The following is a 26,843-nucleotide window of genomic DNA, read 5'->3' as shown; positions in this document are numbered from 1 at the left end:
CACCAATATTTACTGAGTACCAAGAACTAGCTATTGAGGATAAAGAATGAATGAAATACAATTCCTGCCCTCACAGAACAGACAGATCATGTGGGGAATCAGTTGCTAAATCTTGTAGGGTTCACTTATTGTACATCTATCCTCACTTCTCTTTTCTGTTTTTCCCTGGTGCAAGCCCTCACTACCTTTGTTTGTCTCTTTGTCCCAAGACCAGCCTGGGAAACACAGCAAGACCCCATTTCTACAAAATATAAAAAATTAGTTGGGCATGGTGTCATGCACCTGTAGTCCCAGTTACTTGGGAGGCTGAGGTGGGAGGCTTGAGCCCGGGAGGTTGAGGCTACAGTGAGTTGTGATTGTGCCACTGCAGTCCAGCTTGGGTGATAGAGCAAGACCCTGTCTCAAAAAAGAAAAAAAGTAATGGCGAGACACTCAGAAAATATTAGCAGTGGGAAACCATGGCCATGCCAAGGGCCAAAGTATTCCTGGAGCCCATAGCGAGCTGGAGACGTGCAAAAGCTGGTGCCCTTAGGAGCTATAGTCATGAAGGGAGGCAGCTCAGAAACTCAGCTTCTCTCTCCTCTTGCCATCTGATCAGCTGGCATCCTCCTCTGCTCAAACTCAATCAGAAGTCCCCCAGCCAGGAAGCCAGGTCTGCAGAGGTCAGCCTCCCCAGGTGGAGAAGTCAGGGAATGGATCAGGCGAGGCAGCTGGAAAATAACCAGCACTCTATCTACTCATTCCTCAACAAATACACACTGAACGTGTAGTCTGTGACAGGCACAGTGGCTACAGTGGCAAGCAGAACAGAGCTCCTCCTTTCCTTTCTGGAGGTTACAGCTTGGAGGAGGCTGCTGGGAGAAACCCAATAAAGCGCTAATTATCCCAATTTAGACAGCATGAATGTAATTAATGCCAGTGAATTGCACACTTAAAATGGTTAAAATCACAAATTTTATGCGCTATGTATTTTACCACAATAAAAAACTTAGTAGCTAGAGAGTTTGGAAGGAAGCAAGAGAGTGTGGCATTGAGGAAGCTCAGGGAAAAGAATGTTTGCAGAAGGAGAAAGGAGATAAGAATGTTAAGAAAGGTGAACAAGAACTCCTTAGCAAGAACTGGCTAATGGAAAGATGGTAGTGAAGCCAGACACAAAGTGTTGAAGGGTAAGAGAAAGAAGGGAAAATGTGGCTGAGTCTTTGTTATGACAAGCCCTACCCAGTAGGGCCCTGAAATAGCATTTTAGACCTGTCTAAATTCTCCTCTGTCTCCTTCTGCTCCTCTTAGTATACCTACCCAGTACTGAGCCAGATTGGACCACAAATAGCTCCATTGCTTTCCTACCTCTGTGTCCTTACTTATATATTTTGCTATCCCAGGAATGCCCCCTCCATGACATAAGTCACTCCTTTATCAGTGTTCTAATGGCACTTAATACATATCTCTATTAGAGCCTTTGTCATATTTTATTGTAATTTTTTGTTTTCCTTCAGAGGGTCGCTTCTGCTCATCTGCCCAACATCTCTTCCTCCATGGCCCCTCCTTCCTTTGGTACCAGCTGCACCCTGTAGTTAGAGAATTGCCCCTCCTTCATTCATTGTGGATCTGCTATGGCTTCTGAATATGACTCCAGGGCCCTCTGGCTATAATTGTAGGCACATGACCCAAGCTGGGCCTACAAGCATCTCTTCTCAGGGTCATATACACAACAGGTGAAAAGATCTCTCTTTCTTTGGGTCTAACAGCTGAGATGATGTAAGCCAGAAGTTGTCTGTGGCCAATTTCCACACAATGCCTTCTAACCACTACCACATAGAGGAAGTCCAATTGTAAAGGAAGAAAAAAGAGGAGACCTAAGCAACAATCACATTATTTGAGTTCCCGGATCCACTTACGCCTGACACCACCTCCCCTCCTGGACTTGTCAATTGTATGAGCCAACCAGGTGCCTTTTATGCTTAAGCCAGCAGGTCTCGACAAATACATGTGTCATATTCCCTACTAGTCTCTAAGTACTCTACAGTTGCGAGACTTCTCATCCCAGCACCTAGCATAACAGGTACTCAATAATGTTAAGTAACAGTTGAAATCTTAACAGTCATCTAGATCCAATTCAAATTTCATTTACTAAAAACAATATCACTGAACCCTCAAACAAGATCATTCAAATGCCTGTGATTCCTGGTAGCACTTTATAGATTCTGCTTCTTATTTTAATTGTTTGTGTTCTTGGGCCTCTCTCCCTATCAGATGATACATAAGTTGGATGCAAGGCTTAAGTCTGCATAGTAGGTTTTCACTAAAAGTTAACTGTTCTAAATTGGAATTGTATGTGTTAGTTTTTGCACAGAGGGGAAAAAAGAGAGAGAGAGGTGAGACTTGTTTCTGCTCTTGAGGGCTCATAGCGCGTGTTCAACAAATAATGTTGTGACTTGCCTTGGCCTGAATAGAAAATGAATAATAGAGAAGAAAGAAAGTAACATATTCTTTATGGAGAAACAAAGCTCTAGACTGACAGCAAAAGATATTTTTATCAGGAAGTATCAAAAGAATGGTGAACAAGATCAGAAACATTTATAAGTAGATCAGGAACCAAATATTCTGGAAATATAAAACCACTTATAAATAAAGTCAGATGTAGCATTCCACTGAACATAATTTAACAACTACCATAAGAGTCACTAAATCCTCTTTTCATTGTCTTCAAAATTCTTTCCAACTACATAAGTGCAGGTTAATCTAATCTTCTGAGTGTGTAATCCTGGGTGAACACAATAGCTGTAAAATGCTCTGCTTCTCCAAAGAATGTTCCATGAAGCTTACAATGTTCTAGCTCTCTGTTAAATATGGTGGAGAACTTTGTTCAACTTTGAGGCCCCCAAGGGTCCTCACACAGAAATCTGCAATTTGCAGATGCTCTGGGAATATCTGTGAATGACTCAAACCAAATCTTTTCCTCCAGTGCATGATTGTATCCAACTTTCCCACACTATTTCCTCTTCAGCCCGCTTCAGAGGTTTAAGAGTCCAGCCCTGGACAGCCAAATTGAAGCAGAAGTTTACGCAAGAATCCAGAAATCTTAGTCTAGTTTTTGGATAATCTTGGGGGGATTCAGGCAAAAAATACCAAAAGTGATGATATCATCTTAGCAGTAATGGCATTGTTCAATGTCCTCAGTCACCTGGAAGCTTTCCTGCTGCAATTAACATATGGACAAGCCAGTTCGTTGGCGTCTAAGCAGAATGTCATTGAAATAAGGCATTGTCAAGGTGAGGCACCAAAGGTTCAGGGCCTGGTGCTCAACTCTCCTGGATTAAACTAGCTCTCTCGAGGTGGGGATGATGAAGCTCTGGGAAGCAGAGTCCCACTCCCCCAAAAGATTTCCCAGGGGGTCAGAAATTCAAGCAGAAATTCAGTCCTTCTATTCGAATAAAATAAATACAGAAACTTTATCCACAAAAAGATAAGGAGGGCCAGGCACAGTGGCTCACTCCTGTAATCTCAGCACTTTGGGGCCAAGTGGGGAGGATCACTTGAGTTCAGGAGTTCAAGACCAACCTGGGCAACATAGCGAGACCTCAACCCTATTAAAAATTTTAAAAACTTAGCCACACATGGTTGTGCTCCTGGAGTCCCAGTTACTCTGGAGGCTGAGATGGGAAGATCACTTGGGCCTGGGACATCAAGGCTGAAGTGTCACTGTACTCCACCTTGGGAGACAGAGCGAGACCCTGTCTCAAAAAAAAAAAAAAAAAAGTAAGGGAAGCAATTTGAAAACAGAGCCTCACTCTGTTGCCCAAGCTGGAGTGCAATGGTGCAATCTTGGCTTATTGCAACCTCTGCCTCATGCGTTCAAGCCATTCTTGTGCCTCAGCCTCCCTAAGTAGCTGGGGTACAGATGTGTGCCTCCACCCCTGGCCAATTTTTGTAATTTTAGTAGTGACAGGGGTTCACCATGTTGACCAGGCTGGTCTCCAGCTCCTGACCTCCAGCGATCTGACCGCCTCAGCCTCTCAAAGTACTGGGATTACAGGTGTGAGCCGCCATGCCCAGCCAGAATTTTTTTTTTTTTTTTTTTTTTTGCTTACTATGTTATACTTTTTTATATAGTTTGAATTTTTTTTTACAATAAGCATATTTTACTTTTAGATTAAAATATGCATTTTTGCATATCTCGTCTAATTCTAATAAAAAGATTAGAATATGCATTTTTAATTATTGCAAATAATTCATTCAGGACACCGATTTTTGATTCTATGAGGGTAGAGGCCAAGTTTCGTTTTCCTTCCCACCGTATCTCTAGCATGTATCATAGTGTCTAAGAAATTGTAGCTGCTGAATAAATATTTCTGAGTGAATGTCCAAATAAGCTTTCATTGTTTTGAGACAGGGTTTCATTCCTGTCACCCAGGCTGGAGTGCAATGGTGCAGTCTCAGGTTATTCCAACCTCCACCTCCCAGACTCAAGTGATTCTCCTGCCTTAGCCTCCAGAGTAGCTGGGACTATAGGCATGCACCACCACACCCAGCTAACTATTGTATTTTTTGTAGAGATGGGGTTTCGGCATGTTGACCAGGCTGGTCTCAAATTCCTGAGCTCAAGTGATCCATCTGCCTCAGCCTCCCAAAGTTCTGGGATTACTGCGCCCAGCTAAGCTTCTTTAAAAAATAAAAAATACAGCCATGTCTCACTATGTTGTCCAGGCTGATCTCCAATGCCTGGCCTCAAGCGATCCTTCCCCATCAGCCTGTCAAAGTGCTGGGATTACAGGTATGAGCCACCACATCTGGCCCCCAAATAAGCTTCTTGATTCCTGTCAATATCTTCTAATTCAAAAAGTGGTCATGGTCATATAAATCAGGGAGAGGCTGACTAGGTTATAGAATATTAGTGTCTGTAGACACAATGTAGTCCAGAATTTTTCAACTCACAGACAGTGCCTATTAGTAGTTTGCAAAATCAATGTAGAAAGTTATGACTAGCATATTAAAAAATAAATAGAATGGGCCCGGTGTGGTGGCTCACGCCTGTAATCCCAGCACTTTGGGAGACTGAGGCGGGTGGATCACCTAAGGTCAGGAGTTCGAGACCAGCCTGGCCAACATGGCAAAACCCTGTCTCTACTGAAAATATAAAAATTAGCCAGGTATGATGGCATGCACCTGTAATCCCAGCTACTGGGGAGGCTGAGGCCGGAGAATTGCTTGAACCCAGGAGGTAGATGTTGCAGTGAGCCGAGATTGCACCACTGCACTCCAGCTTGGGTAACAGAGCAAGACTCCATCTCAAAAGAAAAAAAGAGGCTGGATGTGGTGGCTCACGCCTGTAATCCCAGCACTTTAGGGAGGCCGAGGTGGGCAGATCATGAGGTCAAGAGATCGAGACCGTTCTGGCCAACATAGTGAAACCCCATCTCTACTAAAAATACAAAAATTAGCTGGGCATGGTGGCGTGCGCCTGTAGTCCTAGCTACTCGGGAAGCTGAGGCAGGAGAATCGCTTTAACCAGGGAGGCGGAGGTTGCAGTGAGCTGAGATCATGCCACTGCACTCTAGCCTGGTGACAGAGTGAGACTCTGTCTCCAAAAAAAAAAAAAAAGTAGAATGGAATTTAGTAGAAAAATACCAGAGTACATTTAATAAGCGTATTGTTTTATGACATTTTATGTCTGTTTTACACACACACAAACATATATATACACTGTGTGGTGGTGTAAAATACATTTCTTAACTGGATTGTGGTCAAGAAGTTTGAAAACCACTGATCTAATTTCACACACACACACACACACACACACACCCTGCTCTCCAACCATAACAAACCCAAACAGACCTTCAATTCCTCAAAACACCTGTTTTATAATCTATAGGACTTGGCATTTATTGCTTCCTTTACCAGGAATAAACTTGCCTTCCTTTTCTACCTGCAAGTCCTTGGTTTACCCTTCAAGATGTATCTGAACAAAGCTAGACTCCCTCCTGCGTGCATCCACCTCCCCTTCCACCTTACCTACTCACAGCACTGTGCATTGGGCAGCAGCCGCTTCCAAAGGTGTCTGCCTCTTCTACTCACGTGGGCTTCTGAGAGCAGAGGCTTTGTGGTCCTCACCTTGATGTCACTAGGGCCCCACACCATGTCTATAGCATTCAATACATGACTGCTAAATAATTACAGGGAAAAGCTCTTATAAAGAACAAGGCAGCTCTTCATGTAATGAAATAGAATGGCATCCAACTTTCAGTAGTAAGTGGGGAAAAAAGTTACAATGCAGTATCCTTAATATGCTGTCATTGTGTGTGTGTGTGTGTGTATTTGATTGCAGAGAATAACTTTAGAAGAATACAAAGGAAATGGGTAACAGTGGTTGTCATCTGGGGACAAGGATAGAAGGGAGACTAATATTTCACTGAATGCCTCTTGATTTTTGTGCTTTGTGCATGGGTCATCCGTCATTAAAATTAATTAATAAATATTCCTCCAAAATATTTTATAGGCAAAGAATATAAGAAAGACAAGATTTATGGCTTCCAAATATTCCTTAATATAGAAAGGCATAATTGTTTTTCTTGAGCAATTTTTTAAAAAGAGTCTTTATTTTCTGTGAAGCTTAAGGTAAATCTAGTCTTTCTCTGATTGAGAGCAAGAAGGAGAAGTTGCATTCCCTCTAACTCAAGAGCAGCCCAGGTGTAAGAGGCAGATGGGATTGGACAGCATTTCATTTTCTAAGAAATAAGAAAACCTCAATCTTCACGGAAAACCGCAGATCTTCAGGGAGGTCTAACTAAAGAACACTCAGTAGTTGTCAAAGAAGGCAATTGTAACAAAGGACAATCTAAGCTAATTCTGTAACTGTTTAAAGAACAACGTTCTTCTTCCGCCAGACCTCTGGCTGGGCTCTCCAAATTCTTCACCTCATTAAAATATTCTTTTCTATAAGCCTAATTGTCAGAATTGAAAGAGCTGCTTATTACAGACTTGGGTTCCTATGGCAACAGTAAATAAATGCCAAATTATCTAAAGCATTGAGAAAAATAATATACACTAATAATAGGTAACCCTGTGAATCCTTTTAATAAGACAGCTAATTGAGAGCCAGCTATTCCTACATGTTGGAACAAGAATGGCTGTGGAGATCTTCAGACTTTTTAAAACTCAGTAAAATGTCCTCTATTAAAGTCACTGAAATGATACTGAGTCAAAAATATGTTCACGGCTACTTTAGAGATACCATCATGATGTTCTAAGCATATCTGCTAGTGGAAGAAAAAATCATTTTTCCTTTTTACATTAAATACTCAAAATCTGTCTCTTATATTCTCTCTCTTTCTGTCTCTCTGTGTGTGTGTGTGTGTGTGTGTGTGTGTGTCTTTCTTCTTGCTTAAGTGCCTACTGAAATCCTGGCAGGGTGAGGTTGGCCCCAGGCCATTGCCTGCACCGTGGCTGCACAAGCCAGCTGGAAAACACAGGGAGCTCTCCCCATTCTGCCACATCTGTCACGTTCCTATCCACAAAATGAAGGATAAACTCCAAACAGGAGGGCCCTGAGATGGGACCTTTCCACTTCATATTTTCTGAACATAAGTTCTTTTCCAAAATCAGCTCTTTCCTTGACTTATGGTGGCAAGTGACATAACCCTTTGTGGTAGTCAGCTCAGGCTGCCATAAGAAACCACCAGGTACTGGGGCTTAAACAACAGAAATTAATTTTCTCACAGTTCTGGAGGCTGGAGGTCCAAGATCAAGGTGCTGGTTTCTTCTGAGGCCTCTCTCCTTGGCTTTCAGGGAACCATCTTCTCCCTGCATCTTCACGTGTTCTTCCTTCTGTACCTGTTGGTGTCCTACTCTCTTCTTAGAATGACAGCAGCCATGTTGGATGAGGGCCCACCCTAATGATGTCATTTTAGCTTATTTACCTCAGTGAAGACCCTATCTCCAAATCCAGCCACATCATGAGGTACTGGTGGTTAAGACTTCAACTTACGAACGGGGGGCGGTGGTGGGGGCACAATTCAACCCAAACAGCCTTTCTACTTTCTATGCATGGTGAGCAAACATTGTATTGACCAGCACAGGTCACTGGAACCCAGGCTCCATCACCGCAAGATCAACTATCCAATTATCTAATTCTATTTAGATAAGAGGCAATAATGATTATCCCCTAGGTAACAAAGAGAAATGAAAAATTCTCATTCAGATGTCCCATTTTCATACTTATATGTCAGTTAAATACATGAAAATGTAGTTATAGACAACCCAACAGCAATAAGAGACTCAGGTATAAGTTATGGAGGGCGTGATTAATTTTGGGGGTATAAGGAAAGTATCTTAGAGAAGATGTGTGATTCTTGACCTGGTTCCTGAGCATAGAATGGATGGGAGGAGAGAGGGCATTTCCAGAAAAAGAGAGTGGCATTTGTTTCATTGTACTAAGCTGGTTGTTGTGTGTGTCAGGAGGCCCTGGGAGGCTTGGGATTGCTATACTGGATCCACAGTGCCTGACCCAGGGTCAGTTTAACTTAACGTGATACATTAATGTGATGAACTATTTTGACTATCTAGGAAGAAACAGCTTAAAGGGAATAAGCAGCCAGGTGCAGTGGCTCACGCCTGTGAGCACTTTGGGAGGCCAAGGTGGATGGATCACCTGAGGTCAGGAGTTTGAGACCAACTTGACCAATATGATGAAACCCTGTCTCTACTAAAAGTACAAAAATTAGCCAGGCGTGGTGGCGTGCACCTGTAGTCACAGCTACCTGGGAGGCTGAGACAGGAGATTTGGTTGAACCCAGGAGGTGGAGGTTGCAGTAAGCTGAGATCGTGCCACTGCACTCCAGCCTGGGCGACAGAGCGAGACTCCATCTCAAAAAAAGGGAGTAAGCAATGTAGCCTGGAACACTGAGGGAAGTCAAGGCCAGAGATCCAAATTCGAGAGTAGACTTGGTAGCTGAAACTGGAATGAGTTCTTGAAGGCAAGGATATACTGAGCAAGTCACTGCCCTGTTTAAAACCCTGAAGCAATTTCTCAGTGCTTTTAGAATAAAGTCGGCCATTCTTTTTGTTTTTTTTCAAGTTTTATTTTATTTTTAAAGATAGGGGCTCAAACTCTTGGCCTCAAGCAATCCTCCCACCTCAGCCTCTCAAGTAGCTGGGATTACAGGTGCAAGCCACCATGCCCGGCTCAAATTTTATTTTCAATTGTGGTTACAAACACTCAACACTAACCATTTTGAAGTGTGTAATTCAGGAATGTTAAGTATATGAATGTTATTGTGCAAGAGATCTTTAGAATTTTTTCATTTTGCAAAACTGAAACTGTATGCCCATTAAACACTAATTGCCCCTCCTTCCTCCCAGCCTTTAGCAACTACCTTTCTACTTTATATTTCTATCATTTTAACTCCTTTAGATACCTCATATGAGTGGAGCCACAGTATTTGTCCTCTTATGAATTTGTATCACTTAGCACAATGTTCTTGAGGTTCATCCGTGTTGTAGCATGTGACAGGTTCTCCTTTTTAAGGCTGCATAATATTCCACTGTATGTACAGACCACATTTTGTTTACCCATTCACCTGTCAATGGACAATTGGATTGTTTCCACCTCTTGTCTATTATGAATAATGCTGCAATGAACATGGATCTCTTTGAGATCCTGCTTTGAATCCCTTTGGATATATACCCAAAAGTAGAATTGTTAGATCATATGGTAGTAGAACTTTTTAAATTTTTTGAAGAAGCTTCATGCTAGTTTCCATAGCAGCTGCATCGTTTTACACAGAATAGGGCTCTATCGTGTTTTTTTGTCTTGTCTTGGTTTGGTTTGGTATGGTTTTTTGAGACAGGGTCTCCACACAGGCTAGAGTACAATGGCATCATCATAGCTCACTGTGACTTCAATTTCCTGAGCTCAAGTGATCCTCCTGCTTTGGCCTCCCCAGTAGCTAGGACTACAGGTATATGCCATCATGCCTGGCTAATTTGTTAATTTTTGTAGAGACAGGGTCTCACTGTGTTGTCCAGGCTGCTCTTGAACTCCTGATCTCAAGCAATCATCCCACCTTGGCTTCCCAAAGTGCTGGAATTACAGGCATGAGCCACCGAAGTCCATCTTTTTTTTTTTTCTTTGAGATGGAGTTTCACTCTTGGCACAATCTCGGCTTACTGCAACTTTTGTCTCCCAGGTTGAAGCGATTCTCCTGCCTCAGCCTCCCTAGTAGCTGGGAATACAGGCGCCAGCCACTATGCCCAGCTAATTTTTGTATTTTTAGTAGAGATGGGGTTTCACCACGTTGGCCAGGGTGGTCTCAAACTCCTGACTTCAGGTGATCCACTCGCCTCAGCCTCCCAAAGTGCTGGGATTACAGGTGTGAGCCACCGTGCCCAGGCCATCATTTTTAACATGGCTTTCAAGGCCCTGAATGACTGGAAGCTCCCAGAGGCCAGTAGAACCACACATTGGTCATTTCTAACCATGAACCATTGGCTCAAGAAAACCTCATGGCCAAGCCCAACATAAATGGGGCAGGAAAACATATTCTTCCCATGGAGCACAGGGCAGGGGAGAGAGTGAGTATTTGAATAGAATCTGACCTATACCTTCTCCTCCCACGCTTTACTCTCCCAAATTTGCCTCACTACTCCTACTCATCATAAACATTTCAACTTAAACATCCCTTTCCCAGAAGATCTTTTCCCCTTCCCACATGAATTTGGCTCCCACTATTTGCCTCAACATGCATTTTTCCTTTTATGAAATTTAATGTGTTGATAGTTTTTATATAATTTCTCTATCTCCTCCAATATCAATGACTCTTGTGTGTAAAAATAGTGATTTATAACAATAATCATGTTTTAGTGGCTTAAAACAACTACCAGGTATTCTTTCTTATTATTTTTGTGGGCTGGATGAGCACTTCTTCAGCTTATCTTACCTGGGCTTACTCATGCAATTGCAGTCAGATGATGGCAAGAACAGCTGGATGGTCCAAGCTGGACCTCACTCAAATGACTGGCAGTCAGTGCTGATTGATGGCTGGGATGCATTAGCTCTCCTCCTCCATGCCCACTTATCCTCCAGGAGGTTATAGCAACATCCATCCCTACATGGTGGTCTCAGGGCAGTGTTCCAAGAAAGTGTAAGTAGAAACTGCAAGTCTAGACTTGGAAGTTGTTCAACATCACTTCTGCCACATTCTACTGGTCAAATCAAGTCACAAGGCCAGCCTAGCTTAGGAAGTGAAGAAAGAGATTAAACCCCTTACTGGGAAGGACAGCAAAATCATACTGTAAAGGGCATGCTCAAGGAATGGACTGAATTGTTCCTCCCAACACATACGTTGAAGTCCTAACTTTTGGTGTCTCTGGATGTGACTGTGTTTGGAGATAGGGTCTTTGAAGAGGTAATTAGGTTAAAAATGAGCTTGTTAGAGTGGGCCCTAATCCAATATGATTGGTATCCTTATAAGAAGAGGAGATAAGGTTGCTGACAGGTACAGAGGGAAGACAATGTGAAGACAAAGGAGAGGATGGCCATCTCTAACCCTCAGAAAAGAGGCTTCAGAAGTAACCAGCCCTTCAAACACCTTGATCTTGGACTTCTAACTGCCAGGATTGTGAGAAAATAGGTTTCTGTTGTTTAAGTAATGCAGTTTGTGGTATTTTGTCACAGCCACCTTAGCAAACTAATACACTTACAGAGGCAGGAGGAATTGTCTCAACCACCTTTGCAAACAATCTGCCACACCCCTAAGATCTTAAACTCCTTGTGGTTGGGGTTCTGTTATTCTTGTACATCATCGGCATTCCGCAAATATTGCCTATTATTAGGCCTGTTTTTTAAGGCAAGAGAAGAAAGAGAAGCCAGAGAAGATTGTAAAGGATCAGAGAATTATGAGCGAACCAAAAGAATGTTTGTGTCATGAACACCAAAGGAAGAGAGAATCTTGGGAATAGATCTTTAGATATCTCAAGGAGGACAGAAACTGAGAAATGGCCACTGGATTTGACAATTATTAATTGACACACCAAACAATTCACAACATGGGAAAGACTGGGATTGGTTGAAGGGAAGAAGAGTGTCAACCAAGGGGCACTTTAAATTCTTACCATATTTTACCATAAGAATATAGACCTATATGTAAACTTTTCTAACACGTCATTTTTTTTTTTTTTTTGAGATGGAGTCTTGCTCTGTCATCCAGGCTGGAGTGCAGTGGCGCAATCTTGGCTCACTGAAAACTCCACCTCCCAGGGTCAAGCGATTCTCTTGCCTTGGCTTCTCGAGTAGCTGGGACTACAGGTGCATACCACCTTGCCCAGCTGATTTTTGTATTTTTAGTAGAAATGGGGTTTCACCATGTTGGCCAGGCTGGTCTCAAACTCCTGACCTCAGGTGATCTGCCCCCCTTGGCCTCCCAAAGTGCTGGGATTACAGGTGTGAGCCACCATTCCCAGCCACATGTCATATTTTTAAAGACAGTTGAAATTCTCTCTGGGCCCACCTATCCTACCTTCTGTAAGTGCCCACTTCTAATAGTTTACTGTACACCCTCATACATTGCTGGGTAATACAAAATGGTACAACCCCTTTGGAGGGCAATTTGGCAAAAGCCATCAAATTACAATAAATTTTATGTTAATAAAGTTGTTTTTAAAAATTTCAAATGTATAAACCCTTTAGATATACTCACATACATGCAAAATGATACTATGTACAAGAATATTCACTGCAGCTTTGTTTGTTATAGGAAATATTTGGAAATAATCCAAATGTCTTCCGATAAAGAATGGTTAAATAAACTGTGCTACAGCCACACAATGGAATCTTGTGCTGCTTTAAAAAAAAAAAAAAAAAGGAAAAAAAAGAATGAGGAAGCTCTCCTTGTACTGATATGGAAAGATTTCCAAGATAGATTAAAAGAAAAAGACAAGGCACGGAGCAGTTATATGCTCCTTTTATGTAAGCAAGAAGGCAAAAGAAAAACATATATTTAATTTGCTTATATTTCCATAAAGAATCTCTGGAATGATAAGAAACAAAATTATCTAGAGAAAAGGGATGTCCAAGTAAGTGACTAGAGGTACAGTGAGGAAAATAAAACGTTAAGAAAAGTCCCTTCACGAATAAGTCTTCTGCTGTCACTGCTGTCAGGTCTCCTGCATAGGAAGGGCTTATTGTCTGAGCATAAATGGGGAAACCTGGAGTTCATCTATCTGCGAGGAAGCTTTGGCATCCAGTTAAATTTCACTGTCTCAAGCTTCCCTTGTGTGTCTTAGAGCTTTTCTTTAACAGTTGTCATGAGGAAGTCTCATTTGTCAAGTTGACCAATTGTCCATTTTTTCCCTGTCATGAGGAAATCCTTTCTTAAGCCAGCTTTATTTTCTAAATGGAAATTTCCAGCCTTGAATGCAGTAGCTGTTGCTCTGGGTAGTCCAGGTCCTAAAGTTCAGTTCTTCAACCACGTTTCCATGGCTGTTACTCACACACAAGACATGGTGGTCCTTCAGAGGGGTTCCAGTTAGAGTTTTTGGGTGACAAGGATTTTTTTTTGGAAAGGTTTAGTGAAAAGAGAGCGGGGAACTCAAGAACCCATCAGAGGAAGTGAAGTGTTCTCCCCTAGAATTACTCTCCTTTTGATTTCAGCTTTTTGGATGTAAATGGCACTTGTTTGCCATGATGTCAATTTGGTCCCAAACTCACAAGTCTTTTCCCAAATGGCAAAAATAGAGAAATAGAGAATGGAGAATGGTTGCTTCTCCCCAAGGGTGGTGATTCCTGTCCCATCACAGTGACCTACAATGGCAGGACCACACAAAATTGTTGCCCTAATTCCAAACCACCTTATGAATGTGTTGTCCTTGTCTTTCAGCAAAGCAGACCTCTCAGCTTGCTGCACAGTCACTCAGGACTCCTGGCATGACTAGACCAAGCCTTTGGATCCTTTTATTCTGGAGGCCAACCCTCTCCTTGACTCACAATAACTAATAGAAGATAGAGCAAATCATAGCCACAATACTGATGAAGTTTTTTACATTAAAACTTTTGGCCAGGTGTGGTGGCTCACACCTGTAATCCCAGCACTTTGAGAAGCCAAGGCAGGCGGATTGCATGAGCCCAGCAGTTCAGGACCAGCCTTGGCAACACAGTGAGAGCCTATCTTTACAAAACAATAAAATAAAAAACTATTTGGGAGGTGGTGCACACCTGTAGTCCCAGCTACTCAGGAGGCTGATGTGGGAGGATCGCTTGAGTACAGGAGGTTGAGGCCATGATCACGCCACTGCACTCCAGCTTGGGTAACAGAGAGAGAGACCATTGTGATGTGCAACACGTGAAAGAGAATTATCACTCTCTTAGCAACGGAACAGGTATAATTCCCAAAAGTCCAAGTCACTGTCAGCATTAAAATACGAACCTGAATTTGTTGGCTGGTAAAAGTTTATTGGCTGAGTGAAAGTGCCTCATCATTTTCATGCAGACCCCCAGTTCATTAGTTTGACCATTGATTCATTACTCACTCATTCACACTGATTGAGTCAGGCATTGTACTAGGCACTGGGATTACAAAAGAGAGCAAGCTAAAAATAATCCCTGACCTCAAGGATCTTACAAGCCAGCCATTTTTTCCCTCCCCTCAGCACTCTCACCAACTTTAAACTGCTCCTCCTCCCTGATCTTCATCCACAGAGCTGTAAGCAGAGGTACAATTCTGGTATATAGAAATGCCAATTATCACTGGAAAAATTCCTTTAGTATATCAGCCTCAAATTTAAGAAATAATTAAGTTTAAAAATAATTCTCATTGTATAGTTGTAAGTGGTTTTCTTATTTGTAAAAACAATTCATTTGAGCCTCACAACATATCTGGGCTGAGTAGAAATCACTGTTTCATTTTTTTCTCTTTTTTTTGAACAACTTTATCGAGATATAATTCACATATCATACAATTCACTCATTTAAAATGTACAATTAAATGGTTTTCAGTATATGCAGAGTTTTAAATGCAACCATCAGCACAATCAATTTTGGAACATTTCACCAACCCAGAAAGAAACCTGTACCCATTAGCTAACCTACTTTATGTCCTTAGATTTAGCTATTCTGCACATTTCATGTAAGTGGAATCGTGAAATGTATGGTCTTTGTGTCTGGCTTCTTTCACTTAGCATAATGTCTTTAAGGCACATCCACATTATAGCACATGTCCATACTTCATTCCTTCTCATGGCTGAACAAGATTCCCTTCTGTGGATATATCACATTTTGTTTATCCATTCATCAGTAGATGGTGTGTTTAATTTTATAAGTGAAGAAACTAAGGTAAATAAGTGCCTGGGTTGGGACCATTCAAAGCCAGGTCCCCTGGCTCCCAATCCAGGGCTCATTCCATTAAATCTACTAGGTCCCATAATTTTAAAGTGCATGTCCATTCCCACTGTCAAAACACATTTCCCTAAGACATTTTTGAATAGGGAATGAAACTAAGAAATGCAAATGCAGTGCAGACTAAGCTGCTTTCTTGGTTTGCTGTTGGTATTTGAGAATTTTTCCCCACTTTTGAGGGAAAAAAAAAAGAATTTCAAGAGAGAAAAAGAATTCAATTAAAAATGGTTCTTTGTAAGACATAGCCCTCACTGTTGCCCCTGCTTGTTTATCTAATTCTATTTTTCTTTTCTCTGTTGTTCTGTGTATACAAGTCATGAGTCACCAGAATGGGCCTGTGGGAGCTGAGAGAGAAAGAGGGAAAATAAGTTCTTGATTAAAAAGTAGCACATCAGAGGTCAACAACCATCACAGTTCAGCTTCAGTTGCCAAAGTTGTCTCCAGGGATATTCCAAATTTAGAAAACCAATAAAGAAAGACATGGGGATGATAAGCACTGAATGCTGGATAGCTGTTACCTCTGGGTGACAAAGCAATGCATTCAGGGAAGGACACACATGGGATTCAATGATATCAGTAAAGTTTTATTTCTGAGGCTGAGTGGTGGATACACCAATGTTAGCAACAACCACACAGTTCAGCTTCAGTTGCCGAAGCATGGGCTCCAGAACCCACAGGCCTTATGAAAATGCTGTGCAGTTCATCCTGATTCCTCTCCTCTATCTGACAGCTTTATACACACTTAGATGAGACCTTTGAGAGGTAGGGAAGAACCCTAGTGGAGGCTTCTATAGTAAGGATAATAAAGTTGAATAAATTAACTCAGAAGCATTGGAATTAAACACCAGCCTAGTAAGCCAGGCTAAGAGGAGGAGGCTGATATAAACAAGAAAACATTGTCAGAACTTATTATGCAAAATATTGCCTTGAGGTTGCAATCTGATTAGTTTTTTGCAACTCATCTCTCACTTCCTCTTTTTGTCTCCAGCTTTCCTCTCTTCATAGGAGGGGGTGGGGCTTCTTATTCCAGGACCCCCGTTCCCCTAAGCAGCCTAAAACTAGGCAGATCTATTAGCCAGGACCGTCTCTGTCAATAATGGCTGCTCTTCCAAAGCATTTTTCAGTATGCTAAGATGTAATTCTAAACATATTCTGATTCCCATACATGTTAGCTCCTATTCTAATGTAATGCTCTGTTGTGGCTGGGAACATATTGAGTCCCACAAATGAGCACTTGTGGACAATGGACCTCTTTGGGGGAAGGAGCCCCAAGGGAGAGGAGGGAAGAGTGTTTATTCCATTAATGTGTATGTGTGTATCTCCACCATAATTTCTGAAGGGACTGGAAACAAGACATTAAGGCAGCTAATAAAGTACTGGGGAGAACTGCACCTCTGCTTTGGAGGGGATTGGGTGACCAATGGCACCTGGAGGGGTGGATGAACCAAGTCAATAAAAGTTCCAAAATAATACACACACTGTGTTATGGCTGCATTGGCTTAAAAATTTTAAACTATCTGTCTCTGGGGATATTCTAAATTTAGAAAACCCATAAAGAAAGACATGGGAATGATAAACACTGAATCCTGGATAGTCTGTACTTCTGAGGGACAAAGGAATGCATTCAGGGAAGGACACACATGGGGATTCAAGGATATCAGTAAAGTTTGATTTCTGAAGCTGAGTGGTGAATACACCAATGTTAGCATCATCTATTCATAATGGTGTTCCTTTGAAAAAAAAATCCCAGTTTTACTGACTACTAAAGTAAACATTGATAGGTATAGCCCACATACACAAGAGCTCCTGTAGATCCTCAATTTTTAAATATATATAGTGGCCAAATATGCATAACATAAAATTTACCATTTAACCACCCTGGTGTTTTCTTAGTCCTAACTGGCTCTCATGTGACAGGTAATAGGGGAATAGAATCATCATGTCACAGAAACCAAATTAGCTCATATGCTATTTTTCCAGTATGTTTTGAAGTGACTAGAATGAGCTTTCTCACAAAGAGAAAGCCTTCCTCATCTTTGAGGACCCTAAGGAAAAAGCAGAAAACCAAAAACCCCATGGAATTGCATTTTTTTATTAGACTTAGTGGCTTCAAGAACCTCTCAATTTTTCACTATATTAAGCTATTTACGGAAATTGACAGTTCAGATGAAAAATTTTTCAGTCATATCTCTTTATGTTTAAAATGATTTCAGAAAGCTACCTCTAGATTGTATTTTTAATTTTGGTGACAATTGTCTCTCTAGGAAGCAAATGTCCTCAAGGACCTTCATGTCTCAGGAGGAAACAAGTGTACCCAGATATAAAGCTGCAAAGGAAGGCCTGGCTGTATGGTTAGCTGCAAACAGCAATAGAGAACAAACTGTGCCAAGATATTTATTAGGAGAGTTGTTTTTATCAGGGCTCTACTTACAAATTTCTTAATGTTTTGAGTGGTCTCCCCTTGACCCTATTTTTTCCATAAAACTCGTGATGCATGATTTTGCTGAACATGAGATTTTTAAAAAATAGAAAATTGTGCCAGGTGAAGTGGTTCACACCTATAATCCTAGCACTTTGGGAGGCTGAGGCAGGCAGATCACGAGGTCAGGAGATTGAGACCATCCTGGTTAACACGGTGAAACCCCATCTCTACTAGAAATATGAAAAATTAGCCGGGCATGGTGACACACGCCTATAGTCCCAGCTACTTGGGAGGCTGAGGCAGGAGAATCGCTCGAACCCGGAAGGCGGAGCTTGCAGTGAGCCGAGATCACGCCACTGCACTCCAGCCTGGGCGATAGAGTGAGACTCTGTCTCAAAAAAAAAAAAAAAAAAAAGAGAAAGAAAAAAAGAAAATTGTACAAAATTGTATAAAAATGTATTGTTGCAGGGCATGGTAGCTCACACCTGTAATCCCAGCACTTTGGGATGCCAAGGCGGGCAAATCACAAGGTCAGGCATTTGAGACCAGCCTGGCCAACATGGTGAAACCCTGTCTCTACTAAAAATACAAAAATTAGCTAGGTGTAGTGGTGCATGCTTGTAATCTCAGCTACTCGGGAGGCTGAGGGGGGAGAATTGCTTGAACCTGGGAGGCGGAGGTTGCAGTGAGCTGAGATTGTGCCATTGCACTCCAGCCTGGGCGACAGAGTGAGATTCTGTCTCAGAAAAAAAAAAAAAAAAAAAATATATATATATATATATATATATATACATATAATTATTGTTTTTCTTTTCTACTTTCTGGGCTGATACTAACCCAGGAGCTGTGCAAATCAAAATGGCCTAAATAATCAGGAAAATGTATCACTTTATACAATCTGATGTTCCAAACAAAGAGTGGCATATGTAGAGTGGCATAATGATGTCATCAAGCACTAAATACTTTATATTATCTCCTCTGCTAGCCTCAGCACCTTGGCTTTCATCAGCAGCTTGTCCTCATGGTTACAGGATGGCTGCCATAGCTCCAGTGCTCACACTGTCACACAGCTATGTTCAGAGGCAAAAAGAAGTTTTTGCTATAGAGTCTTTTTTGATTAGGGAGAAAACTATTTCTAGAACTCCCCCTTAGATTTTCCTTCAGGTCCCTTTGGCCAGACTTGGATTACATGGCCATCCCCTAGCTGCAAAGGAGGCTGGTAAATGAGTATCTAGCATTTCTAGTCTTCAGACAGGAAGGCAGCCCTACCACTAAGGAAAATACATTGAGGATGGCCCTTAGGTTGGCAGTCAGCACTGCCACCTGAGGCAGGAGGTAACCAGACAGGTCTGTCTGCCAACAGAACCTATGCCTTTAACCTCTGCTTCATGATGTCACCTTTAAGATTCATCCAGCTCTAAATTACCTTTCCATCACAAACACTATAATGTAACCACACCCCCAAACTCACTCTACACCTTCTTCTCTCCCATCTGTGTAGTTCCCTCAACCTGAAATTCTGCCCCTTCCACATCTGCTTTTAGACATAAAGTCTACTCTTAATAGATGCCACTCAAACACCACTTTCCCAATAAAGTCTTCCAAATAACTGTGGCTAAGCTTTGCAACTCCTCTCTGGTCTCCTGTAGCACAAGTTTGGTGATTGAATTGGACTGTTTTGCCCTCTGAGTTTCAGAAGGAAATGTAATAAAAAATAGATTTCTCTTCACATAATAGGGTATTGGGAAGGATTTGAGTAAAGTGATATTACACAAAAGAGCTACCAAAACAGTTAACATTATCAGTTTTTTTTATGCTATTTGAAATATATATATATATTTTGTAATGTATATATATGTACATATATAGCTCTTGCCCAAATCATTTAGTTAATTTACTTAAAAATAATTAATTTCATCTCCCAAATTATTTGAATGATGATTTTTAACTCCCTGGTTTTTTTTAACTGTTAAGCACTGGTCTCTATGAGTTATGAGTTTTTAAACTGCTTCTCAAAATTAGCAAAATTATAATAATTGTTGAACCTAGGTGATGGATACATAGGGATTCAGCACATTGCTCTACTTTTGTGTATGTTTAATACAATTTAAAACTATTTTGGATAGGACCTCTGGTTTCTGCTTCTGCACGTAAGGAGCTTGGGAGTTCCCATTCTATCTTAACAGCAACTACAAAGCTAGACAGGCTGAAAAATCAACAACTCTTCTTGCACCTGTAAGAAAGGTGAGGCCACAGGAAAAACTGCTGTCCCCAAGATTAGAGACAGGCAAATACAGCTCACTGGAGCAGAGGCTCATGAGTGGAAACCACCACAGAAACTAGGTCCCTCCCCTAGAGACCCTGATTTGCTATCTCTGAGGAAGACCCTGGAATCTGTACTTTAATAAGTGCCCCTTAGTGATTCTTCAGTACAGACTCATTTAGGAAACCAGGCGAGTGATTAAGATGTGGACCCTGGACACTCTCTGGATGCACACCACCTCAATTTGAATCCTGGCTCTATCACTCATAGTATGATCTTAGAAAAGTTACTTAATATCCATAAGCCTCAGTTTTCTCATTTGTAAAATGGTAACAACCATAGCTATCCCATAGTATTGTTGTGAGGTTTAAATGAGGTCATGATAATGAAATAATACCAGTACAAGATTTGGGGGACTTGATTTAAGAAAAATCAGCTGGATGTGGTGGCTCATGCCTGTAAATCTTAGCACTTTGGGAGCGAGGTGGGTGGATTGCTTGAGGTCAGGCGTTCGAGACCAGCCTGGCCAACATGCTGAAAATCTGTCTCTACTAAAAATACAAAAATTAGCCAGGCAGTGGTGGCGCACACCTGTAATCCCAGCTACTCACGAGGCTGAGGCAGGAGAATCGCTTGAGCCTGGAAGGCAGAGATTGTGGTGAGCCAAGATAGCGCCACTGCACTCCAGTCTGGGCGACAAAGTGAGACCCTGTCTCAAAAAAAAAAAAAAAAAGAATAGCAAAGATATCTTGAATTTACGATTTTTATGAAACCAAAGGACTATGCGAACACATTGTTAGGGCCCAGAAAACTTTATTAACTTCATGGAAAATCTGCCTCTGAGTAGTTATTATTCTATTTTGACTAGACTTCATGTATATCATTTCTTTTAGTTTTTGCAATGACCACATGCAAAAAGTGTTATTTTTACCACTTTATAGTAGAAGAATCAAAATAGAGGCTTAGGGAGATGGTGGTCTGCCCAAGACTACACCAAAAACAGTAGCTGTACAAACCCAGGACTACCACATTGCAGGGCTGACCAGTATTGTGAGGACCACATAACGAACATGCACATTCTGTCTTTATTAGTCCTCCTTTTAGGTGAATGACCCTGTGGAAGTTAAAGAGAGATACAGAGTCTCAACTTAGTTGGCTCTTCCTTCCATATTACAGTGGGTCACCATGGAGCTGGGACTGTTCTCAGCTTTGAAGCCAGAATCTCAAGGTTTCTATTACATGCATGCTCTAGCAACTAATTGGTTAAACAAACTTACAAAAGGCTGACTGAACAAATGTAATGCCAGTGTGTTCACGCATAATGGGAGGGTGCCTGCCTGATAATCAGTGCAGTCAAAGGGCTAAACCACAGATCAGAAGACAGCTTGGTAAACCTGGAATCAGAAATAGGAGTTGGGTTTCATGATGAGATAGTTTCATCAAACTAGGCTAACCAAATGAATTGCTATTTCTTCAGGGGAGATACACAGTCATGCATCACTTAAAGATGAGGACATGTTTTGAGAAATGCATCATTAAGTGATTTTGTCATTGTTCAAATATCATAGAGTATACCTACACAAACCTAGATGGCTTAGCCTACTATACACCTAACCTATATGGGATAGCCTATTGCTCCTAGGCTACAAACCTGCACAGCATGTTACTGTACTGAATATTGTAGGCAATTGTGACACAATAGTATTTGTGTATCTAAACACATCTAAGCATAGAAAAGATGTATAATTTTTTTTTTTGAGATGGAGTCTCGCTTTGTCGCCCAGGCTGGAGTGCAGCGGTGTGATCTCAGCTCACTGCAAGCTCTGCCTCCTGGGTTCACGCCATTCTCCTGCCTCAGCCTCCATAGTAGCTGGGACTACAGGCACCTACCACCACATCTGGATAATTTTGTTTTTGTATTTTTAGTAGAGATAGGGTTTCACCGTGTTAGCCAGGATGGTCTCAATCTCCTGACCTCGTGATCCACCCTACTCGGCCTCCCAAAGTGCTGGGATTACAGGCATAAGCCACCGAGCCTGGCCAATTTTTTTTTTTTTTTTTTTGAGACAGGGTCTCACTCTGTCATTTAGATTGGAGTGCAGTGGCACAATGACAGCTCACTGCAGCCTTGACCTCCTGGGCTCAAGCGCCCATCATTGACCAAAATGTCATTATGCAGTGTATAAGTGTACATCTGCCAATCAAATAGTGGTTGAGGTCAGGAATCAGAATATCAGCTCTCTCATGGAAGCATTGGTCAAAAGGCAACAAATTATCTCTCTCTAGTTCTCTTTTAAAGCAAATTGCCATAAGCATAGTTTGACCTGTTTTGGTTATCAGTGTCTAAAAACATAATTTTACCTGTTTTAGGAAATGTATTGGCTCACATAACTAAAAAAATCTAAGGGCAACTCATGGCCAAATTGGGGCTCAAATGATGTGTTCCCTTCCATGTGTTGCTTAATTCTCAGGCTTCACATGGAAGTAAGATGGCTATAGCTGCTGCAGCCATCAAGCTTCAAGTTCAAGTACATTAAGGTTCAAGTACAACATATGTCTTAATCCGTTTTCTGTTGATATAACAATATACCTGAGACTGGGTAATTTATAAAGGAAAGAGGTTTATTAGGCTCGCAGTTCTAGAGACTGGGATGTTCAAGATCAGGCAGCTACATCTGGTGAGGGCCTCCTGCTGCATTATACTGTGGCAGAAAAGTGCGCGGGCAAGCAAAAGAGACCAAACGCAAAAGGCAGCCTTGCTTTATAACAACCCACTCTCATGGGAACTAATACAGAACTGAGAGAACAAGAACTCACTGCAAGAGTAAGGCATTCATCCCTCTTAACAATCTAATCATCTCTTAAAGGCACCACCTCCCAATACTGCCACACTGGAGTCCAAGCCTCAACGTGAGTTTTGTGGGGATAAACCATATTAAAACCATGGTAATACTGGGGTGGGGGAAAGAGCCTCTTTGTGTTGGCACTAATTTAACTGATTTCAATTACTTGCTCACCTTTGAACCAATCATGAGGAATGTGAAATGCTGATTGGCATAGGCCTGGGTCATGTGCTGTTCCTCTTGAGCAGAGGGTGGAGCTCCAGACACTTCATGGGTTGTTGAGAGGTGGCTGCCTAAACAAATACAAGGTAGTCTTGATGGAGAAAAGGGGGAATGGAGGTAAACAACTATGCACTAAACTAAGGTTTCATGCCTTATTCATTAAAGTACAGTTGACAGGCCAAGCACGGTGGCTTACACCTGTAAACCCAGCACTTCGGGAGGCCAAGGCACGCTGATCACCTGAGGTCAGGAGTTCAAGACCAGTCTGGCCAACATGGTGAGACCCCCCCCGACTAAAAAAAAACAAAAATTAGCCGGTTGTGGTGACAGGCACCTGTAATACCAGCTATTCAGGAGGCTGAGGCTGGAGAATTGCTTGGACCCAGGAAGCAGAGGTTGCAGTGAGCCGAGATCACACCACTGCACTCCAGTCCAGTGACAGGGCCAGACTCTGTCTCAAAAAAAAAAAAAAAAAAAATCCACCACAGTTGACAGCGTTATTTGTGTCCTAACAATAACCACATTCCCATCACACCTTTCTTGGGATACACCCCAGTAGCTCCTTTGAGCTTGGGTGTCTCCCACAAACTGTTTCTTATGATATGTAACTTCTGCAGTTGACTAAACTCATTTAACGTGAGTGGTTCAATTTCCCACCTATTATAAAAGGAGAATATACTCTTTTAAAAATATATATATATAATGAAAATGCATAAAGAACAAAAGACTTTCCCACATATAAGTAAGCATTTATCTCACCATGTAAGCATAACCATTTCTTTTTCTGGTTTTTTTGTCTGTTTTTTTTTGTGTGTGGTTTTTTTTTTTTTTTTTTTTTGCTTTGAGACAGAGACTCACTGTGTAAACCAGGCTGCAATGCAGTGGCATGATCTTGGCTCACTGTAACACCTCCGCCTGCCCAGTTCAAGTGATTCTCCTACTTCAGCCTCCTGAGTAGCTGGGATTACAGGTGTGCACCACCACACCAAGCTGATTTTTTTTATTTTCAGTAGAGATGAGGTTTTTGCCATGTTGGCTAAGCTGATCTTGAACTACTGGCCTCAAGTGATCCACCTGCCTCGGCCTCCCAAGTGCTGGGATTACAGGCATGAGCCATGGTGCCCAGCCCATTCCAGCCTGTCTTCTACGGATAAAGTTCGTTTTTCGTCATGGTCTTTTTTTACATTGCTGTGATCCTCCTGCACATATGTCTGCCTTTTCCCTTAGCATTATGTCACAAACATTTTCAAGGTTATTACATAGGCTTTATTAATATAAATTCTTTTTATAAAAACACTTGAAAAAATATTACGAAAGCAATGTATTTGTCGCAAAATAATTCAAATAACACAGAAATATATAAAGTTAAAAAGTAAAATCCCCAGATTTCAGGAATGTGGACTAAACTCATGCTGAAATTTCCTTCATAAGACCCCAGGAAGAGATTTTTTAAAAGATACAAAAAGAAAGAGAGAAGGATGGAAAAGAGAGAGGGGTGTGAAAGACAATATAGCCACTTTTGAAAACAAGGAAGGACCCTCTCTCTAAAGGCTGGGCAGCATTCCTCAAGGAAGTGAGGAGATAGGAAAGCACAAGTAAGTCAAGAAGCCCCGGGTCCTCACCTCCAGGTGGGACTTGAAGCCCAGGGTGTAGGCAGAGGTATAGCCCAGGTGGCAGAAGATAAGCTTGGTCAGCCTCTGAAAATGGCCCACGCCATCAAAAAGAGAAAATCTCAACAAAAGTGGGGATTTGCATCTGAGAAAAAATAATTACCAGAATGATGAGGACCTGAAAAGTAGTGACTTCAGATCCTCAGGACGGCTCTCAGTTTTAGCCGCAAGCCAAAATCACCTGGGAGCTTAAATAGGAAACAAACACTGTTTTGCTCTACTATACTCAACCCTTCTGACACAAAATGTCTCAGGGCTTATTCTACCCCAAACACCCCAAACAATCCTCCAACTCTTTGGATACCAACTAGGTGTACCACAATTTAATTACGACACTAACTACCTGGAGTTACTGCAGATGCCACAGGTTAAGGGCTCAGTCCCACAAAACTGCCCCCAAACTTCAGATGCCAATTGCAGGTAGTGAGTCCCTAGGTTATCCACACTTCTTTCTAACTTGGCTCCAAATTGGAGGTTCCCATTTGCTATGATGGCTCACAGAACTCAGGGAAACACTTAGGTTTACCTATGTTTGCCAGCTTTTTTTTTTTTTTTCTTTTTTTGAGACAGGGTCTTGCTTTGTCTCCCAGGTTACAGCAAAGTGGAATGGCTACAGTTCAATGCAGCTTCGACCTCCCAGGCTCAAGCGATCCTCCCACCTCAGCCTCCCAAGTACCTGGACTATAGGCGTGCACCTCCAAGCCTGGCTAAGTTTTTATTTTTCATGGAGATGAGGTCTCACTCTGTTGCCAGAGCCAGTCTCAAACTCCTGGGCTCAAGTGATCCTCCCACCTTGGCCTCCCAAAGTGTTGGGATTACAGGCATGAGCCACCATGCTTGGCCTGTTTACCAGCTTATTATAAAGGATATGATAGAGAATACAGATGAACAGCCAGATGAAGAGGTACATAGAGTGAGTCCAAAAGTGTCCTGAGGGCAAGAATTGGAGTACACCACCCTTCTAACACGCAGATGTGTTCACCAACTTAGAAGCTCTCTGAGCCTTGTAGTCTTATGGAGGCTTCATCACATTGGCATAATGGGTTACTAACTCAATCTCCAGCTCTGCTCCCCTTCCTGGAGAATAGGGGATGGGACTGAATGTTCCAAGCTTCTAATCATGGCTTGGTCTTTCTGCTGACCAGTTCCCATCCCAAAGCTATCCAGGAGCCCCCCAAGAGTTGCTGAATTATTAATAGAACAAAGGACCCTTCTAGTACCCAGGAAATTCCAAAGGATTTAGGAGCTCTTTGTCAGGAACCAGAGTCCAAGACCAAGTATTGGAACAAACGATGTACCTAGCACCCCTGTCATTCAGGAAATTACAAGGGTTTTAGGAGCTCTGTGCCAGGGACCGGGGAGGAAAAACACATATATGTTTTATTATATCATAATGTCACAGAGCTTTTCAGGGTTCATTGCCCACTACTCCCCAGAACAGATATTCCCTAGACTTAACTGTTCATCAGTTAAGTCAGAATTTCAAGTTCAAAAGCTTGAAAAGCAGGGAGCCAACAGTGCAGCCCTCAGTCTGAAGCCAAAGGCCTGAGACCCCCACAGAAGGCCACTAATGTAAGTTCCAGAGTTCAAGGGCTGAAGAATCTGGAGTCTGATGTCCAAGGACAGGAGGAGCGGAAGCAAAACATCCGGGACAAGGAGAGAGAGAGAGAGAGAAAGAGAGAACCCAGCAAGGTGCTTATGCCCCTTCTTATGCCTGCTTCGTTCTATCCAAGCCAATTTTTTTTTTTTTTTAGAGACAGGGTCTTGCTCTGTTGCTCAGGCTGGAGTGCAGAGGTGTGATCATAGCTCACAGCAGCCTCAATGTGCCAGGCTCAAGCGATCTTCCCACTTCAGGTCACCTGAGTACTATAAGCACTAGGGCTACAGTTGTGTGCCACCACACCCAGCTAATTAAAAAAATTTTTTTGTAAGGATAGAGTCTCTTTTTGTTGTCCAGGCTGGTCTTGTACTTCTGGCCTCAAGTGATCCTTCCACCTTGGCCTCCCAAAGCACTGGGATTACAGGCATGAGCCACTGCATC

The 26,843-nt window shown here is 42.0% G+C and overlaps 1 protein-coding gene across 2 annotated transcripts in view; it reads right to left on the bottom strand.

Annotated features, from left to right (window-relative positions):
- Positions 1 to 26,843, bottom strand: part of NDUFAF6 (NADH:ubiquinone oxidoreductase complex assembly factor 6) — a 185,057-nt gene that overhangs the window by 75,805 nt on the left and 82,409 nt on the right. The window contains exon 1 of one of the 2 annotated variants that reach the window (XM_055286812.2): positions 23,085 to 23,203. The exons of the other annotated variant lie outside the window; for it this stretch is intronic. The gene's annotated coding sequence lies outside the window, so the exon portion shown is untranslated. Of the gene's footprint in view, positions 1 to 23,084; positions 23,204 to 26,843 lie in introns of those variants that run through there. 2 annotated transcript variants of the gene reach the window in all.

Source organism: Symphalangus syndactylus, chromosome 7, assembly GCF_028878055.3.
Source record: "Symphalangus syndactylus isolate Jambi chromosome 7, NHGRI_mSymSyn1-v2.1_pri, whole genome shotgun sequence".
NCBI lineage: Eukaryota > Metazoa > Chordata > Mammalia > Primates > Hylobatidae > Symphalangus > Symphalangus syndactylus.
Note: the sequence above shows the minus strand (reverse complement) of the source record. Positions and strands in the feature narration are given on the sequence as shown.